The sequence below is a fragment of the Candoia aspera genome, chromosome 8 (genome assembly GCF_035149785.1).
Source record: "Candoia aspera isolate rCanAsp1 chromosome 8, rCanAsp1.hap2, whole genome shotgun sequence".
In the NCBI taxonomy this organism is placed as follows: Eukaryota; Metazoa; Chordata; class Lepidosauria; order Squamata; family Boidae; genus Candoia; species Candoia aspera.
In genome coordinates this window covers 42,164,172-42,170,171 of record NC_086160.1, presented here as the reverse complement: position 1 = coordinate 42,170,171, position 6,000 = coordinate 42,164,172, and positions in this window count along the sequence as shown.

Genomic DNA, 6,000 nt, shown 5'->3' with positions numbered 1-6,000 from the left:
ATATTTTTCAAAATAGTTTTACATGCATGGTCAAAGTCTGAAGATGGTATAGAAGAAGCTACTTTTAATAAAACAATTACCACCTCTATTTGCATTTTATTTGTTCTGGTGTCATTATTTATCATTCTTCCCAAATACAGGTGCAAATATATTCCCAGTATCACATTTTATGCATCTAATTAAACAGATGTAACCTGTGAAAGTGTATGTTATAATAAATGTTAGCCTTAAAGGTTCCAAAAACTCTGAAGGTGTTTCCAATGCCTGACTCCAAAACTACTATTCAAATAGCACCTTACAACTATTCCATTGTTTTCCCCTTATTTTCTTGACAAAAAAATTAAAAGAGATAAAAAGTGATAGAAAAAGTATTACAAATAGCAAACAATGTCATCCTGACCTTGGGTAATTAATAACTAATAGTGATGGTTTTAAAATGGATTACACTCAGCTAAATACAGGGATTACTCCCAAAAGATAGCACTGGTGTCCCCCTTTCGCTGTCCAATTCCCCTCCTTTGAATTTTTAAAAAAAATATAAAAAAACAGAATATATTCCTGCCACTCAAATTATTTTTAAAGGTATATATTTTTTGTTTTTTTTTGTTTTTTTAAGTACCATAAAACAAGCAGGAGAAGATTCTCCAGTGTTCCTGACGTATGTTTGTAGTAGGGTGGTAAAACAATGTCCAAGAGGTTCATGATCATCTCCCCTGCAGACTGACCAGATACTAACCTCTCTCTCCCTCTGTGTTTCTGCCACATGGCCTTGGAGAAGAGGATATAACCAGCATGGAAATCAAGTTGGAATGCTTGGCCAAATCCTCCCACCTCCCTAAAAAGCAGTATTTCCTATCTTTTTTTCTTTAAAAAGTGTGGAAAATCAAGCAAGCAATCACATATGGTCACAAAGGTTTATATGGAAGAAAAATGAAAGCAGATATTCCAACATTCAAGAAAAAAATACCATCCAGGAAACAGTTGTGTGATAGAGAATACTCTGCTAGAACCTCAGTAACTAAAATGATTGGTTAAGGGACTTGGTTTCACATGAATGTAGTTGTCAATATCTCTTGATCAGAATAAAGTTCAATTTCATTAGTAATATAAATAAACTAACAATATTATTTACCTCATATATATACTCTGTGTGTGTGTGTGTGTGTAATCAATAGTTCTTAACAGCCCAATTATTGTCTTTGCTATTCTTTTCTTTGACTCGAGCTAATTCTTCCTGAATGGCCACTTGGCAGGTATAACGCAGCACCTAATCTGCTGCATTATACCTATGATCTTTCTCCATTCCATTTTAAGGGTTAACTACTGTATGTAGATTTCACCATGAAGTCAGACATTTTTGCTTTTGCCCTAAGGCAATGCATTACTTCAGCACAGTTTCCATTGAAACCGACCAGATCAAAAAAATGCTTGTTGAAACACAAGTACCTTGAGAAATACACAGTTCTTTCAATAATACCATTTAATTTTAAAAATATATAGTTGATACTAGTGAGCTACACAAGACCCACAAAAATATAAAATTTTAATGATACAATATGTATTATATCATATGAATATAACATATACTATACACACACACACACACACACACACACACACTGAACATACATAATGAACATATTAGTTTTAGCTTAATTTGCACAAATGCCCAAATTAAGTTTTTGAAGTTAGGAAGAATTGCTTTGGACCACACAAAAGCATACTATTTCTGTACTATTCGTTAGAGCAACCCCTTCTATTTCATGCTTCTTCACCATTCTGATACAGTTTTAAGGGTCACATTAACTTTAATGAATTGAGACCTGAAAGTAGTTATACCTTCTAGCAGCCATCCAGGCTGGCTCAGAAACCTGAAAAAAATATGGGTTGCTTTAATGAAAAGAGGTGGCTACTTGTGCAAAGTCTAAATTACAGACATTTTCTAAATAATTTTCAAAGCACAGCAAATGACAGCTGGAGTGGTTTAATGTTTAAGGTGCTACACTAGAAATAAGGAATAAGGATAACCAGCTTGTAATCTTACCTTATGCATGGAACCTGGCTAGGTGGCTTTGGAACAGTCACTCACTCTGAGCCCTATGCAGGAAGGAATAACAACTTCTATCTACCAAAGCACACTGGTCCAGTGTGATAGATGATAGTCCATAACCTTCAGCGAGGCCTCCCTCCTGCAGTGTATGAATTCATGCTGAATACAGCATAAGTAAATACACACATAGACACACATACATCATTATATTAAGAGGGGTTAATTTCTCAGTAAATGCCTTTTGAATCAAAACATAAACTGATTAATAGTTTATTCATTCTGTATAATGTCCGTATACTGTAAGGACCTGATACCATATAACTGTCCTATAACTAAAATCCATTGCATATCTTCTGTGGGAAAAAACTCCATTGAACTCAGCAGGGTTTATATCTGTCCTTAGTTCCACTTAAATCCCATTAATAGCAGCCATTTAGCCATTAATACTAGTAGCTAATATTCACAATCTAACACTTATAGTTATGTAACCCTGAGCAGTGTTAGTTCTGCACCAATGCTTTATATAATTTTTGAAAAGAAGCAAGTTTGCAGAGTTTGCATCAACTCTTCCAAATGTGACTGAATTATAACCGGGTAAGCAAAAGAGAACACATTTTTCAGTTTTGTTAAATAGCTACAGAGAATTAGTCAAAGAAGTTGTTGAGAATTCATCTTGATAGCAGAGGATAATTCCAGTGGTGGTTTAGTTAAACAACATACATGCTATATAGCACAAAGTACATAGAAGAGAATTAGTAATAGAGAGTCACGTACAACTTTGCATCAGTTCTTACCAGCCTTATTCATAAAACAATTTCTAGCAGATTGGGCTCTAAGGTCATGTTAATACAAAGCTTCTTGTAGCTTCTGTATCAATATTTATTTAGTCCTAAGTACATGTGACCTGTGATATAAAATGAATGAACAGCAGATGGAAGTGCAAATAATTGATTGTCTTCCTCCCCTCCAGCTCCTTAGAAAAGGCAGCAGTCCCACTGAATGTATTTCTCCTAACCAAGACTGATCAGCTGGAAGGAACAGGAAAGGGCACTGAAGGTGCTGCTCGATACTGTACTCCATCATACCATGCTTCCCTCTTAAATCACATCTTTTGTATCTTCACTCTGTTATGGCAGTAGCACAGTAATCCATGTTCTATTGTATTGCAATAGTTCTGGAAGATTTGGAACTTTTATCTTTACCCAGCGGTCATCACTTTATTTCCCAGACAATGCTGTTTATCCCCTGGGTTTCATTCGGCTATACATACCTTTACAAACTATTCTCCTTCGGTACCTCATTAATACAGTTTTGTATTATTATAATGATTATAAATATTCATGTGATGGAATTATTAATTAGAATAATAAGCCTCCTGTGTGCTTTTCTAAAAGTCACACTATTACTTTACAAATAATTCACTGTGCACAGAATATAAAACTGCACAATTAATGAAGAAGGCAGTATCTCTAAGGACACAGAGCCTGTTTTGGGGCCACTAATCCTACAAAAAAGTGATGCCTGAAACTATTTTACTTAATGTTGTGTGGCTAAATGCAAAAAAACAACAGGAAGACATTGAACAGAATGCTGTCAACATCAATAAATTTGCTTTGAGCAACTTCTTGTTTCAAGTTTACACTTAAAGATTCTATATATTAAAGCAAAGAAAGAAAAAGACAAAGGAGTTTCTGATGAAACAAGAAAAATGGAATAACTTCTCATTTATAAATGGATTTCCTAAATATGATAGTATGAGGAATTTCCTTTCAAGATCTATATGTTACAACTAATTAAATATGGTACCAACTGTTCAGGAATTATGACAGAAATTATGACTATCAATAAAGTTAATTGTTATGGCCAACAATGGAGGATAGTAAGATACCATTTTATTTCTGTTTCTTATCATGAGATAACTATGATATTATTATACAGCAAAACTGAGTGAAAAGTGACCAGATTTACACATCATGTCAAGCTATTGTTTGCTTAATCATGATTTGTTAAATAATCACAATTGATGGGCTCAAAAAAACACTAAGCTGTAAGTTAATTTACCAACAAAGGTAGATTTGCACAATATTTTAAGCCAAAATACACCAAACCAGGATGGTTTAGTGGGTTGAAAGAACAAGGCTGTTATCTCTATGTCACATTAAAAATAGTATAGCCCTGTGACATTGCAAACTTATTTTCAGCTCTTTCCCATTCTTAAAAAAAGGATTGGCTTTGAAGACAGTATTCTAAGACTGCTTCAGATGCCCATAATTAAGAGCATGGTCCTTTGGATTCTGGAAACAATTCCAGGTTCCTAGAATTTTAAATAACTAAAGCTTTGGCAGAAAATATACTGAATAGCACTAGATAGACATGATGAATGAATATTTAACAATAATTTGGTATTAAGATGTATTATTAAGCTTTTACCATACATACACATCCATACAACACATAGAGGAAAGACGGAAACCTCCCTTATGATCTTCATAAATTTCTATATATTTTAATTAATTAATAGTTCTGTTAGAGTATCACAATCCTTGATACTCTTCTGAGATGTAAGAAACTATTACCAAAAGAGGTAAAGGTGCAGTCAGAATGAGTCAAAAGTAAAAACCATCATTTTCAGATTGCCACAGCTACTGCATTCAAGCATCCCATTGGTTTTATATTAGTGATTTGAAATGGGCTACTCTGTGGATAGGATCAGAGATGGTTTTATATCGAATAACCTTCATCTCTACACAGCAAGCCATTTGTGCACTTATTTCATAGCTTTATGCTTAATTTCAAAGGATCTGCTGAGAATAATATCTCCCTTCCCCCATAGCTTGTTTCTTAGTACAGAGGAAAAGTAGGGGGGAAAATGAGAGTACATTAGAGAGAAAATTGGTATTCCCACTAATTTTTGATCCAGGACTTATTCACTGCTTGCTTCAGCCCTGCTCAGAATAAAGGTCCCAGCAAATTACTCTGGAAGAAATGAAACCTTCTTCTGCAGAAAAAGAGGCTGCCCATATCTGCTAGTAGATTTAAAAGTATCACCAACAATTCAAAATGCTTCTAGAAATACAGTTCTCAGGGCTACCAGTTAGAAGATACTGTGGAACTATTCCATCTCAAATATTTTGGTGGGAAAAAAATGGAAAAGCAGAGGAAAACACACAAGACTTAAACTGATTAAAATAAATATAGTACATAAGTAGAAGATAATGGTGTCTGTCTGCCCACATATGCAAGCAGGGTAATTGCATCATAAAAGCTGGGATAGACAATGTAGTGTCCTCCAGAATTTTTTTAAATAAAACTCCTATAAGCCCTTGTCATTTTCCAGAGTGGTTGATGGGAATTCTACTACAAAACTCCTGGCACAAACTAGGTTGCTTTTCCTCAATCAAATGCTGATCTGGAAGCACCTCAGATGAATAGTGGATTTATGCTGATTTGCAATAAAGAGACAGTGAAATGGAGCAAATCTGCCTAAATCACCTCAAATAGAAGTTACTTTTGTTGTGTATGCCTCTCTACCCATCATATGCTATGTTCCTCTAAAGCAGGAGTGCCAAAACAATTCAGCAGTCCTAACCAGAACTGGTTAGGGGGAAATAGAGTTGTTGTTTTAATGCAATGGTGTTCTCAATGAAACAGAAAAGTGTGATTTAAAAAAAAAACAAATAATGGAATAATTTTGTATTAATAGAACTCTTTTACTCTTGTCTTATTTCAAGTCCAGCACACAGAAATCACATATAATCCATTCTATTATTTCTAGTTATCATGAACATTTTTAAAACAAATGTTCATAGTAAATACCAGTATGAAAAACTGGATCTCTTATATTTAAAATATAGCAAATACCACATCAACTCCATTTGCAAAACAGAAGATGAGCACTGTCAGGGCCGCAACTAGGGGGGGCAAGCGGGGCATGTGCCCCAGGTGCCGCA